Here is a 15,737-nt window from a genome sequence, read left to right on the forward strand (position 1 = left end):
CTTAGGAAGCAACACTGATTGACAATAAATTTCACATGCTGTTGTGCAAATGGAATAGACAAAAGGTGGAAATTATAGGCAATTAGCAAGACACCCCCAATAAAAGGGTGTTGTTCTGCAGGTGGTGACCACAGACCACTTCTCAGTTCCTATGCTTCCTGGCTGATGTTTTGGTCACTTTTGAATGCTGGCGGTGCTTTCACTCTAGTGGTAGCATGAGACGGAGTCTACAACCCACACAAGTGGCTCAGGTAGTGCAGCTCATCCAGGATGGCACATCAATGCGAGCTGTGGCAAAAAGGTTTGCTGTGTCTGTCAGCGTAGTGTCCAGAGCATGGAGGCGCTACCAGGAGACAGGCCAGTACATCAGGAGACGTGGAGGAGGCCGTAGGAGGGCAACAACCCAGCAGCAGGACCGCTACCTCCGCCTTTGTGCAAGGAGGAGCACCGCCAGAGCCCTGCAAAATGACCTCCAGCAGGCCACAAATGTGCATGTGTCAGCATATGGTCTCACAAGGGGTCTGAGGATCTCATCTCGGTACCTAATGGCAGTCAGGCTACCTCTGGCGAGCACATGGAGGGCTGTGCGGCCCCACAAAGAAATGCCACCCCACACCATGACTGACCCACCGCCAAACCGGTCATGCTGGAGGATGTTGCAGGCAGCAGAACGTTCTCCACGGCGTCTCCAGACTCTGTCACGTCTGTCACATGTGCTCATGTGCTCAGTGTGAACCTGCTTTCATCTGTGAAGAGCACAGGGCGCCAGTGGCGAATTTGCCAATCTTGGTGTTCTCTGGCAAATGCCAAACGTCCTGCACGGTGTTGGGCTGTAATAAAAAGGAGACAATGTTTTAATAGTGGTTAGCCAGTGTGGCCTTGATGGGAACAGCATTCAAAACAAAGGTAAAAGTCAACTTCAGTTACATGCATGAGGTAACACTAATTGAGGTCATATGTAAATGTAGGTAGGGTAAAGTGACTATGCATAGATAAACAGCGAGTAGCAGCAGCGTAAAAAAAGGGGGTCAATGCAAATAATCCGGGAAACCGTTTGATTAACTATTCAGGAGTCTTATGGCTTGGGGTAGAAGCTTTTAACTAGCCTTTTGGACCTTAACTTGGCACTCCAGTACCGCTGCCGTGCGGTAGTAGAGAGAACAGTCTATGACTTGTTCCATCCTACTGAAGCCTATGTTTGTATAAATACAGTTGAAGTTGGAAGTTTACATACTCCTTAGCCAAATACATTTAAACTCAGTTTTTCACTATTCTTGACATTTCATCCCAGTAAAAATTCCCTGTCTTAGGTCAGTTAGGATCAGCACTTTATTTAAGAATGTGAAATGTCAGAATAATAGTAGAGAGAATGATTTATTTCAGATTTGATTTCTTTCATCTAATTCCCAGTGGGTCAGAAGTTTACATATACTCAATTAGTATTTGGTAGCATTTTTTGAAGTCTTGGCTGATTTATTTTGATTTTCCCATGATGTCAAGCAAAGAGGCACTGAGTTTGAAGGTAGGACTTGAAATACATCCACAGGTACATCTCCAATTGACTCAAATGATGTCAATTAGACTATCAGAAGCTTCTAAAGCCATGACATTTTCTGGAATTTTCCAAGCTGTTTAAAGGCACAGTCAACTTAAACTTCTGACCCACTGGATTTGTGATACAGTGAATTATTAGTGAAATAATCTGTCTGTACACTATTTTTGGAAAAGTTACTTGTGTCATGCACAAAGTAGATGTCTTAACCGACTTGCCAAAACTATAGTTTGTTAACAAGAAATTTGTGGAGTTGGCGAAAATTTGTTTTACTGACTCCAACCTATGTAAACTCCCGACTTCAACTGTACATACTGTACATACCTGATAAGTATGGCTGTACATGGCCCCAGTATGGCTGCAATTTGCATTGTAGACATCACAAGAACCATTAGATACACTAAGGATGCTGAGTATGTGAAACAGAATGATCTATGGCTGAGCTTTCAGCTCCAGTCTAGCATCTGATCAGTGTTTAGAGATATTAGCTTTCAAGGTATGTGCTGTGAGCCTATTGCTTTCTGCCAATTATTGTATCTTAGAGAGCGAGAGAGAGGGCAAGAGGGGATATAATTACAGCCTAAATGCAGTTCACTGACATATCCTGGATGAAACTGTGTTTCTATGTGATGTTTATTTTTCTCTGCCCAGGTCTTTCAGTAAACAACTGGTTGCCATAGAGAAAGAGTACAGTCAGGTGAGAGGACTCTCATACTACTAATGCTAAATGAGAAGCTGTGGTCAGGTGTGTGTGTGTGTGTTATAATGTACCCTTATATGTTCTGTACCACGTCACACTCTCCAGTCATGGTGGGCAGTACACCCTGTGATACGACCTGCCATATCGTAGAGTGGCATATCATTGAGCTAAAATTGGTTTGGAATATCCCCTGGACACTTACCTGCCCTCTCAGGGTCTGTTTTTGTTAGCATAATTTCTACAACTACTTTAACCAAAACTCTCACAGCCCTCCCTACATTAAGGGATTTACTGGGTTAACACTGAGATGCGTGCTAAGCTAAAGGACAGAGCTACCACTCACAAGGCTATCGCAGCCATCTTTGTGGCTACGGCTGAGGACACAAACGCGTACAAGAAGTCCCTCGACGACCTCCGCAGAGCCATCAAACAGGCAAAATGACAATATCGGAACAATACCGGCTCAGACGTTCAATGTATGTGGCAGTGGCTACAGTACATTACGGACTAGAAAGGAAGCCCGAGCCATGATCTGCCCAATGATGCTTCTCTACCAGACGAACTCAATGCCTTTTACGCACACTTCGACGAAAACAACACAGTGCCCTGCATGAAGGCCCCTGCTGATCCGGAGGAATGGGGGGGATCTCTCTCCGAGGCTGACGTGAGTAAGGTTTTTAAACGGATCAACACTCGTAAGGCCACAGGGCCAGACGTAATTCCAGGGCGTGACGTCAGGGCATGTGCAGACCAGCTGGCAGGCGTCTTCACTGACTTTTTAAACCTCTCCTTGTAATTCCCACGTTTCAAACTGACTACCATCATTCCTTTTCCCATAAACTCTTAAGGCATCCTGCCACAATGACTACCACCCTGTAGCACTAGCATCTGTAATAATGAAGTGCTTTGAAAGGCTGGTCCTGGCACACATCAACTCTATCATCGCAGACACCCTGGACACACTACAATTTGCGTACCACAGAAGATGCACAGAAGATGCAATCTTTATTGCACTCCACACTGCCCTCTCTCACCTTGAAAAGAGGACTACCTATGTGAGGATGCTGTTCATCAACTACAGCTCAGCGTTCAACACCATAGTGATTTCCAACCTCGTCACCAAGCTCAGGACCCTGGGACTGAACACCTCCCTTTGCAACTGGATCCTGGACTTCCGGACGGGCCGCCCCCCCAGGTGGTGAGGGTAGGCAACAACACCTCTGCCACTCTGACGCTCAACGAGCAACAGACTCCTAAACAGCTTCTATCCCCTGGCCATAAGACTGTTTTATGGCTAACAACTACTGCTCCCCCTCACACCAACACTGCTAAAATAAATATTGATTATATTTATTACTACCGCTACACTTCTGTTCATTGATTATTGATTGCCATTACCATTAGTATCTATCTATTTATCCTGCTAATGGCCACTATTACTCCTGCTTACATATTACCATAAGTATTTATATATTCCTGCCACTTTTCAGCCCTGTTTACATGTATATCCACCTATCACTCACACACCCACCCACCACTTATGTTGCTGCCATACTGTTTACTATTATTATAATTATTTATCCTACTATCAGTCACTTTCTCCTAATCCCTACATACAGTACTCAAATACTCCAGTATCCATGCTCATTGTAAATTTGGTACTGGCATTGACCCTGTATATAGTGTAGCGGTTTCATGGCTTGTGTGGTGGATGGAGTTATGTGCCTGCAAGGTTTCTTTGTTTTTTGGCTGCCAGGGCCACAGACAGCATTGTGAAGTATTCCCCAGAGGCAGGACCAGGGGAAAACTTCTAGACTGTATCAGAACAGCCACACCTGTCTCCACTTGTAATCAGAGCCAAACTGCAGTCAGGTGAAACGAATCAGTGCTTCTACTGAACCTCGCCCTGGGTTGTCTTTCTTTGTCTTTCTTTTCTTTTTTTCATTATTCTTTTCTTTTTTTTTGAGCCTGGCAGGTGAAGGAGTAGAAGGTTATTGGAAAGACAGAGCATATGGTGAAGGAGGTTTTTAAGAAAAAAGGAAATTATGATTTCAACAAGATTTGAACCCCCAAAGACCAAGATTGGAGGACCTTCCATTGGTGACAAAGTGTTTACTCTGTTTGTTTTGAGTTTTGGTATATCAGCCATGCTGCTGTAGCCTGATAATAATAAACCGTTTTAACCCTTCAGTTGGACTGGTGGTGTGTGTTTGTGTGTGTAAACCCTGCCTTACAAAGATCTTGGCGCTGAAATCGCCACAATATCTTCCTCTCTTATTTCCCTTGTTTTTTAAAAATATATTATTTTATTAGTTATACTATTTTGATATTGAATACTTCACTGTTGGATAGTGCTTGCAAGTTAAGCTTGTCACTGTACTTGTGCATGTGACATACAACTTGAAACTACTCAAAACACTCATATTGAATGTTTTCATAGAATGTATTCAGATATTGAGTTGGTGACTTTCAGGGACCTTGGTGTTGTCTATGTCCTTAAAGCAAGGCAGAGGAATACAGCACACATTGTGCATTTGTCTCAGGAACCAGGGAAACAGTTCTAGTTGTGTCATACAGTAGTGCTGATTTCTGATTGGATGTTTCCCCATGGAGCAATATGGATGGTGTAGGTCATTCTGTAAGATGTGCATAATAGGGTTTTTGATTATCTGATATCTTCATTAAATGACTGAATGGCTGTGTCTGCTTTAGATGTACTGAACTGACCTAATCCTATTAGTTTTCTAACATTATGACTGGCTGGGTTATAGTGTAGTAACGTCCTATAGTGCCAGACTTGAAGAGCATTCCTAATGAGTCTTTTATCGACTTGTTGCCATGGACATTGAACTTGCCTCTGACCATTGTGGTTTCTAGTTTGTTTCCATAGTGAAACAACTGTCCTGTTGTGCTGTTCCTGGTGTTTGTGCTTCTGGCTCTGTTGGTAGTTAGCATCAGTATTACACCTACAGAGTAGGTCTAACAGTTATAATAATTTTCACATAAACACTCAGGCAAGTATTTTCCACCCATAGACTGTGAGACTTGGTCCATCTCAGACCCTAGCACCATGGAGAATGTAGCAGGGTGGTGATGGTGAAATAAGGGCCTGTGAACCAATCCCTCCACATCTGAACATTTCAGAATAAAAGCGGTCTGTGGCTTCAGTACTACTGGTGGCTGGCCCGTAGCAGCTCTGCTATGTGATGTCTGGGTGTGAAGGAGCCAGTTTGTTTCTGAGCCAGGCTCCTGGATCAGTTCTCTGACGTCGGCAGTGAATTCCCCTGAAACAGGAAGTGAACACTGGACAGGCCTGTTTTCACTGGGTTGTTGACTTTCCACCAAGGGTTTCGCCTGCAGAGCTTCAAGTATTGATAGCAAACCTCTGCCTTTAGCTCCAAACATCTGCAAGTTCTCCCGTACACAAAAACAAGACGTGTTTACTGTAAATTGGGCTCTGCACTTGCATTACAAACCAAATTCCTATGTATGGATTATAACAAGGTTTATAAGGTGAATTAAATACCCCTACCTGTGTGTCCAATCAACTTTAAAACATTCCTTTTTCAGGCTCCCCAGAGGCTGGCCATACAGTTCCAAAAGAAAGACTGGCAAAGAGGCAAGGAAGACTCTTTGAACTCTGGGTAACCTATAAGGAGCTTGATAGTTTGATCCCACTACACAATGACATTTTTACTATCAGTCATTCCAACCTCCCATTTTGGTAAGACAAGATGCATGCAATGTTTCAAAGGCAGATATGAAGGAAATATGTAATATACAGTGCCTTTGGAAAGTATTCATACCCCTTGACTTATTCCACATTCTGTTGTTACAGCCTGAATTCAAGATTGATTAAATAATTTAAAAAATTTGCCCATTTACACACAATACCCCATAATGAGAAAGTGAAAACATGCTCTTTTATTTCATTTATTGAAAATGAAATACAGAAATCTAATTTACATAAGTATTCACAACCCTGAGTCAACACTTTGTAGAAGAAACTTTGGCGGCGATTACATCTTTGTGTAGTCTTGGGTATGTCTGTATCTGCTTTGCACATCTGGATTTGGGGATTTTCTCCCATTCTTCCTTACAGATTTTCTCAAGCTCTGTTAAGTTAAATGGGGAGTGGGGGTGAACAGCAATCTTCAAATCTTTCCACAGATTTTCAATGAGATTCAAGTCTAGGCTTTGGCTGGGCCACTCATTTCTCATGTGAAAGTCTGGGACTTTCACATTCTTGTTCTGAAGCCATTCCAGCTTTGCTTTGGCTGTATACTTGGGGTCATTGTAATGTTGGAACTAAAATCTTCACTCCAGTCTGTTTGCATACTGAGCATGTTCTCATTAAGGATTTGCCTGTATTTGGCTCCATTCATTGTTCCCTATATCCTTACCAGTCTTCCAGTCCCTGCTGCTGAAAAGTATCCCGTAGCATGATACTGCCACTACCATGCTTCACGGTAGGGGTGGTGTTAGATGGGTGATACGCTGTGCCTGGTTTTCTCCGGACATATCGCTTTGCATTCAGGCCAAAGAGTTCCATTTTTGGCTCATCAGACCACATAACCTTTTACCTTATTCTCTGAGTCATTCTTGTGCCTTTTTCTCTGGAGTGGCTTCCGTCTGGCCACTCCAATAAATGCCAGATTGGTGAAGTGCTGTAGAGATTGTTGTCCTTCTGGCAGGTTCTCCCATCTCAGCTAAGGAAATCTGTAGTTTTGTCAGAGTGGTCATTGGGTTCTTGTTCACCTCCATGATCAAGGTCCTTCTTGCCCTGTTGCTCAGTTTGGTCGGACGACCAGCTCTTGGCTGCGTCTGGGAAGTTCCATACTTTTTTCCATTTCCCAATGATGGAGACCACTCTGCTCTTGGAAACTTTCAAGAGCACAGAAAATAGAAATAGTTGTATACCCTTCCCCAGAATGATGCCTTATCATAATTCTATCTCGGAAATCTACAGACAGTTCCTTGGACTTCATGGTATAGTTTTTGCTCCGACATGCGCTGTTACTGTGGGACCTTATATAGACAGGTGTGTTTCTTTCTAATTCATGTCCAAATAATTGGATTGGCAATAGGTGTACTACAATAAAATTGTAGTGACATCTCAAGGATGATCAAAGGAAATTGGATGCACCCAAGCTCCATTTGGAGTGTCATAGCAAAGGGGTGTGAATACTTATGTAAATGAGCTATTTATGTATTTAACTTTCAATAAATGTGAAAAAAAATCTTAAAACATGTTTTCACTTTGTCATTACGAGGTATTGTGTGTAGATGGGTGAGAAAAAAACATAAATTTGATCAACTTTGAATTCAGGCTGTAACACAACAAAATGTGCAATAAGTCAAGGGGTATGAATACTATACTCTCTTCTCTAATCAGACATTCTAACATCAGGGGATGCCATATCGCTGGTGTAATACCCTACCTTTGTGTGTGTGTGTGTGTGTGTGTTATTCCCAGGAGTGTGTTTGCTATGTGTAGGTCTCTGAGGCCACGGCGCAGAGCGGACCGCGTCATCTCACGGCCGCCGACGGATATCGCTCACTCACCACTGACACTCTGAAGAAGTCAACCAAGGAGCTGAGAGCCAAAAGGGTGAGCTGAGCGGTGGAGTGGCTTATTGGAGGACACTGAAGTAATGTATGATGCAGTGCAGCCGAGTCTGAGTACCCAGCCAGATACACTACTTCTCAAAAGTAGTGTAGCGTTCATAACTGTAAATTGTCTTCATCAGGCTTCGCTAAGTTGAGAACGTTGTGTAGAGATTGTTTTGGAGTCTGTTAAAGCTTATCTACAGCTTGTACACACATTCACATCAAGCCCACTAGAATGATCTAGAATGATCTACTCCGATTAAGTACACTTATTTACTAATTTTTCTCCATGTCAATGAGGAGATATTAGTTTAACAGAGTGTAGTTTACGATAGACTCCTCCATGCTTCTGGAAATGACACAATGATGTAACCATGGCACGCTGTTCTAAGTCCACAATGCATCCCCTCACAAAACCATAAAACTCATTACAAGAGGTTTTCTCATGTTATACTTTCAGTTTTTCTCTAGGAGGGAAATACATTCTAACACAATCTAACACAAACAACCAAAGCCTTTCATATCCTCTATACCTTTGTAGACAGGGCAACAAATTGATCACTTACTGAGGACTTCCTCTCAATCTTTATGCTACTCTGAGGTAGTTGTTGTTAATGGCAGATAATCAAACAAAGCAGGGATGTGAGTTACTCATTAGTCTTGAAAAGATTGTGATCTAATGGTTAATATTGGAGCGGTGGAGAACCCTAGAAAACCCATCACACTATCACAGCTTAGACCTCCACATGCTACATGCACTTGTCACGCCCTGACTTGAGTTATATTTGTTTTCTTTAATTTTTGGTTAGGTCAGGGTGTGACAAGGGTGGTTTATTTAGTTTTTGTATTGTCTAGGGGTTTTTGTCTTGTCTAGGGTTTTTGTTTATCTATGGGTATTTTTTATGGTCTAAACCTATCGTTTGTAGGTTTATGGTGGCCTGAATTAATTCCCAATCAGAGACAGCTGTTTCTCGTTGTCTCTGATTGGGGAGCCTATTTAGGTTGCCATTTTCCATGTTGGTTTTGTGGGTAGTTGTTTTCTGTTTAGTGTGAGTACCTGACAGAACTGTTGCGTTTTGTTCCACTTTTGTTTCAAGTGTTAAGGTTATAATAAACATCATGAACACGTACCACGCTGCGCTTTGGTCTACTCCTTCTTCCTCAGACGAACATCGTTACAGCACTGTTAAACTATGTACAGTATTTGTCATTTAATACACATAAAGTGTAAATGCAGTAAACTCGTTTTACTGTGGATATAGATACTTTTGTACCTGTTTCCTCCAGCATCTTCCTGTGGATGTATTTCAAGGCCTACATGGGAAAATCAAAAGAAATCAGCCAAGAACTCAGAAAAACAATTCTAGACCTCCACAAGTCTGGTTCATCCTTGCGAGCAATTTCCAAATGCGTGAAGGTACCACGTTCATCTGTACAAACAACAGTATGCAAGTATAAACACCATGGGACCACGCAGCCGTCATACTGCTCAGGAAGGAGACGCGTTCTGTCTCCTAGAGATGAACGTACTTTGGTGCAAAAAGTGCAAATCAATCCCAGAACAACAGCAAAGGACATTGTGAAGATGCTGGAGGAAACAGGTACAAAAGTATTTATATCCACAGTAAAATGAGTCCTATATCGACATAACCTGAAAGGCCGCTCAGCAAGGAAGGAGCCACTGCTCCAAAACTGCCATAAAAAATCCAGACTACGGTTTGCAACTGGACATAGTGACAAAGATCGTACTTTTTGGAGAAATGTCCTCTGGTCTGATGAAACAAAAGTATAACTGTTGGGCCATAATGACCATCGTCATGTTTGGAGGAGAAAGGGGTAGGCTTGCAAGCCGAAGAACACCATCCCAACCTTGAAGCACGGGGGTGGCAGCATCATGTTGTGGGGGTGCTTTGCTGCAGTAGGGACTGGTGCACTTCACAAAATAGATGGCATCATGAGGCAAGAAAATTATGTGGATATATTGAAGCAACATCTCAAGACATCAGACAGGAAGTTAAAGCTTGGTCCCAAATGGGTCTTCCAAATGGACAATGACCCCAAGCATACTTCCAAAGTTGTGGCAAAATGGCTTAAGGACAACAAAGTCAAGGTATTGGAGTGGCCATCACAAAGCCCTGACCTCAATCCTATATAAAATTTGTGGGCAGAACTGAAAAAGCGTGTGTGAGCAAGGAGGCCTACAAACCTGACTCAGTTACACCAGCTCTGTCAGGAGGAATGGGCCAATGTAACAGTATAGCTTCCATCCCTCTCCTCGCCCCTACCTGGGCTCGAGCCCTACCTGGGCTCTGCACACATCAACAACAGTCACCCACGAAGCATCGTTACCCATCGCGCCACAAAAGCCTTGCAGAGCAAGGGGAACAACTACTTCAGGTCTCAGAGTGAGTGACGTCACCGATTGAAACGCTATTAGCGCGTACCACCGCTAACCATTTCACATCGGTTACACTCACCCCCCTTTTGACCTCCTCCTTTTCCGCAGCAACCAGTGATCCGGGTCAACAGCATCAATGTAACAGTATAGCTTTCGTCCGTCCCCTCGCCCGACCCGGGCTCGAACCAGGGACCCTCTGCACAACTGACACCCACGAAGCATCGTTACCCATCGCGCCACAAAAGCCGCGGCCCTTGCAGGGCAAGGGGAACAACTACTTCAGGTCTCAGAACGAGTGACGTCACCGATTGAAATGCTATTAGAGCACACCACCGCTAACTACCTAGCCATTTCACATCGGTTACACCAACATTCATCCAACTTATTGTGGGAAGCTTGTGGAAGGCTACCCGAAACGTTTGACCGAAGTTAAACAATTTAAAGGCAATGCTACCAAATACTAATTGAGTGTATGTAAACTTCTGACCAACTGGGAATGTGATGAAAGAAATAAAAGCTGAAATAAATCATTCTCTCTACTATTATTCTGAAATTAGTGGTGATATAGTGGTGATCCTAACTGACCTAAGACAGGGAATTTTTACTAGGATTAAATGTCAGGAAATGTGAAAAACTGAGTTTAAATGTATTTGGCTAAGGTGTATGTAAACTTCCGACTTCAACTGTGTATATATATATATAAACTCAGCAAAAAAAGAAACTTTCCTTTTTCAGGACCCTGTCTTTCAAAGATAATTAATAAAAATCAAAATAACTTCACAGATCTTCATTGTAAAGGGTTTAAACACTGTTTCCCATGCTTGTTCAATGAACTATAAATAATTAATGAACATGCACCTGTGGAATGGTTAAAACACTAACAGCTTACAGATGGTAGGCAATTAAGGTCACAGTTATGAAAACTTAGCACACTAAAGAGGCCTTTCTACTGACTCTGAAAAACACCAAAAGAAAGATGCCCAGGGTCCCTGCTCATCTGCGTGAACGTGCCTTAGGCATGCTGCAAGGAGGCATGAGGACTGCAGATGTGGCCAGGGCAATAAATTGCAATGTTCGTACTGTGAGACGCCTAAGATAGCGCTACAGGGAGACAGGACAAACAGCTGATCGTCCTCGCAGTGGCAGACCACGTGTAACAACACCTACACAGGATCAGTACATCCGAACATCACACCTGCGGGACAGTTACAGGATGGCAACAACAACTGCCCGAGTTACACCAGGAACGCACAATCCCTCCATCAGTGCTCAAAGTGTCTGCAATAGGCTGAGAGATGCTGGACTGAGGGCTTGTAGGCCTGTTGTAAGACAGGTCCTCACCAGACATCACCGGCAACAACGTTGCCTATGGGCACAAACCCACCGTCGCTGGACCAGACAGGACTGGCAAAAAGTGCTCTTCACTGACGAGTCGCAGTTTTGTCTCACCAGGGGTGATGGTCGGCTTCGCGTTTATCGTCTTAGGAATGAGTGTTACACCGAGGCCTGTACTCTGGAGCGGGATCGAATTTGGAGGTGGAGGGTCCATTGGACTCTGGAGCGGTGGAAACACATCTGGCAGGCCGATGGATGAATCTGGGTGTGGTGGATGCCAGGAGAACGCTACCTGCCCCAATGCATAGTGCCAACTGTAAAGTTTTGTAAAGGAGGAATAATGGTCTGGGACTCATTTTCATCTTTCGGGCAAGGCCCCTTAGTTCCAGTGAAGGGAAGTCTTAACGCTACAGCATATAATGACATTTTAGACGATTCTGTGATTCAAACTTTGTGGAAGGCCCTTTCCTGTTTCAGCATGATAATGCCCCTGTTCACAAAGCGAGGTCCATACAGAAATAGTTTGTCGATCGGTGTGGAAGAACTTGACTGGCCTGCACAGAGACTGACCTCAACCCCATCGAACACCTTTGGGATGAATTGGAACGCTGACTGCGAGCCAGGCCTAATCGCCCAACATCAGTGCCCTACCTTACTAATGCTCTTGTGGCTTAATGGAAGCAAGTTTCCGCAGCAATGTTCCAACATCTAGTGGAAAGCCTTTCCAAAAGAGTGGAGACTGTTATAGCAGCAACGGGGGGACCAACTCCATATTAATGCCCATGATTTTGGAATGAGATGTCCGACGAGCAGGTGTCCACATACTTTTGGTGATGTAGTGTAAAACCATATCTATTTTTGATTGATCTTCCCACCAATGATACTCTTACTCTAGGCCTGTTTTTCCCCCAGCATATTGCCTTAAATGAATGCTGCTTCCCACTGTACCATAGTTAGGGAGTTCAACATCTGAGAGGGAGCAGGTAATGGGATGTTAGATGTTATGTAAACCTGTAGTTATTACATTCTAGATGTTCAGATACGCACTTGAAGTGTATATTTTATGTCAATTGATCATAATCTATAATAATGGCAATACGAGTCTTGCTATTATTATTTCTATCACGTCCTCATCTGACCTTTTTCAGACCCAAGAAGTGTGACCATAGATTTTTCCATTTAGTACAGGCTTGCAGAAAAATGTGTTCAAAGGTAGGCTACGTAATGTAGTCTGACACACATGCAAGTGTGTACAGGCCGAAGTACCCCACCACCACCGCATAAATGTCACCTGGCTAGTTGCTACACATACAGTGCCTTCGGAAAGTATTCAGACCCCTTAACTTTTTCCACATTGTGTTACGTTACAGCCTTATTCTAAAATGTATTTAAAAAAAAAATTATCCTCAGCGGTCTGCACACAATACCCCATAATAACGAAGCAAAAACAGGTTTTTATAAATGTTTGCAAATGTAAAAAACAGATACCTTATTTACAGTATTCAGACCCTTTGCTATGAGACTCGAAATTGAGCTCAGGTGCATCCTGTTTCCATTGGTCATCCTTGAGATGTTTCTGCAACTTGATTAAAGTCCACTTGTGGTAAATTCAATTGATATGATTTGGAAAGGCACACACCTGTCTATATAAGATCGCACAGTTGACAGTGCATGTCAGTGCAAAAACCAAGCTGTGAAGTCGAAGGAATTGTCCGTAGAGCAGGATTGTGTCAAGGATCTGGGAAAGGGTCCCAAAACATTTCTGCAGCATTGAAGGTCCCCAAGAACACAGTGGCCTCCATCATTCTTAAATGGAAGAAGTTTGAAACCACCAAGACTCTTCCTAGAGCTGACCGCCCGGCCAAACTGAGCAGTTGGGGGAGAAGGGCCTTGGTCAGGGAGGCGACCAAGAACCCGATGGTCACTCTGACAGAGCTCTAGAGTTCCTCTGTGGAGATGGGAGAACCTTCCAGAAAGGGACATGACAGCCTGCTTGGAGTTTGCCAAAAGGCACCTAGAGACTCTCAGACCATGAGAAACAAGATTCTCTGGTCTGATGAAACCAAGATTTTACTCTTTGGCCTGAATGCCAAGCGTCACATCTGGAGGAAACCTGGCACCATCCCTACGGTGAAGCATGGTGGTGGCAGCATCATGCTGTGGGGATGTTTTTCAGCGCCAGGGACTGGGAGACTAGTCAGGATTGAGGCAAAGATGAACAGAGAAAAGTACAGATAGTTCCTTGATGAAAATCTGCTCCAGAACGCTCAGGACCTCAGACTGGGGCGAGGGTTCACCTTCCAACAGGAAAACGACCATAAGCACACAGCCAAGACAACGCAGGACTGGCTTCGGGACATGTCTCTGAATGTCCTTGAGTGGCCTAGCCAGAGCCCGGACTTGAACCCGATCGAACATCTCTGAAGAGACCTGAAAATAGCTGTGCAGAAACGCTCCCCATCCATCCTGACAGAGCTTGAGAGGATCTGCAGATAAAAATAGGAAAAACTCCCCAAATACAGGTGTGCCAAGCTTGTAGCGTCATACCCAAGAAGACTCGAGGCTGTAATCGCTGCCAAAGGTGCTTCAACAAAGTACTGTGTAAAGGGTCTGAATAATTATGTAAATGTTATATTTCCGTTTTTTTAATTTTTAATTTTCCAAACATTTAAAAAAAAAAGTGTTTTGCTTTGTCATTATGGGGTACTGTGTGTAGATTGATGATGTTAGGTTCTAAATAACAGGGTAAAAACTGACGGATAACATTAAAAGCTCAAACCAAGTTTATTCACGTAAAAGGTGAACAGACAAAGACATGTTTCCCCCAGCACGAGTATATATACCCCAATTTGGGTGAAGTATCCTCCTACTCTCTAAACATTACATCTTTATTGCTAGGCAAGACGTTAAGTGATGCAGGCAATAAACTGTTCCTTCTCCCTTAATGTGACCTGACCTGACCTCGGCCCTCATTCCTCACTAACCACCTCTCTCCACCCTTATCAGTGACTGCAACCATGTGATTGCTTTTCCTTTACTCAGCACATTCGAAGCTTAATTGCCTCGAGCATATACTGTACAATCCTCCTACAGATAACCATTCTACTGGTGTAGAAACCAGACTATGGCTCTCCTCATTTCCATAGGACACCTGATAATTAACCCTATTTCAAGTTTAGAAGTCAAAAGCCATCAATGAGGGATAAAAAATATTTAATACATTTTAGAATAAGGCTGTAACCTAACAAAATGTGGAAAAAGTCAAGGGGTCTGAATACTTTCCGAAGGCACTGTAGAGTACACCAGGGGCACAACTTTGGTTTTAGAACTGGAGAGGACATAACATACATGTATACATTTATTTTATTTTATCCAGTCTGATAAACACTCCATACAGCCTACCCGACCACTTGGAGGCGTGCGCATGGTCCTAAAGCACACCGTTGCCTCGTTTTGTATCACATTCCAGTGATAAAACTGGGGGGACAAAAATGTATGTGGGGGACCCCATCCCCAGTGAAAGTTGCGCCTTTGGAGTACAAATATTTCCAAAAGGTTAAAGGATTGCGATCGGTTATATGCTTTACTATGTAGAAATGTCTTCAATAAAGCATGTACGAATAATGTAGTTGAGTTTTTAAATATTGTACTCTACTTAGACACCTGACACTTTGCCTTTTGATTACCTGTAATATTAGAATTTATTGCAAAATGGAGCACATTTTATAATCTACTCACTCCTCCCTGTTGCCCTTGTCCAGCTGAATGACAAGCCGAGAGAGTATGACCAGAGACTGACAGAGGTGCGTAATGAGTACCTTCCATCAAATCCCCTCACCAGTACTTCTACACTGCAGAGCTGACTGCCATCATGAGGGTAAGACCACCTGGCATCTCCTAACTTCATACTGTCTCTCTGGATTCTCATCATGGGCTGTTGTCTTAGGTATATTAGATGGGCTCTTATAGGAATGAGCACTTTGCATAGTCTGCACTCTCAGACGTTCCTCCTATCACTGAAAAAAAAAACTTCCTTCGTGTGTATGAGATAGCTCTTAAATCATTTCCTGTCTGTGGTTGTCTTAGCTGTAGAGCTCAAATGTTTTCTATTCACTTTTTGCCTTTGCAAAGTAATGATGTGA

The 15,737-nt window shown here is 43.2% G+C and overlaps 1 protein-coding gene across 1 annotated transcript in view; it reads right to left on the bottom strand.

Moving 5' to 3' along the window:
• Window positions 1-785: 785 nt before the first annotated feature.
• rell2 (RELT like 2) overlaps window positions 786-15,737 on the bottom strand; it is a 41,145-nt gene continuing 26,193 nt past the window's right edge. The window contains exon 7 of the mRNA XM_038994029.1: window positions 786-830. The gene's annotated coding sequence lies outside the window, so the exon portion shown is untranslated. The remainder of the gene's footprint in view (window positions 831-15,737) is intronic.

Source organism: Salvelinus namaycush, chromosome 5, assembly GCF_016432855.1.
Source record: "Salvelinus namaycush isolate Seneca chromosome 5, SaNama_1.0, whole genome shotgun sequence".
NCBI classification, from domain to species: Eukaryota; Metazoa; Chordata; class Actinopteri; order Salmoniformes; family Salmonidae; genus Salvelinus; species Salvelinus namaycush.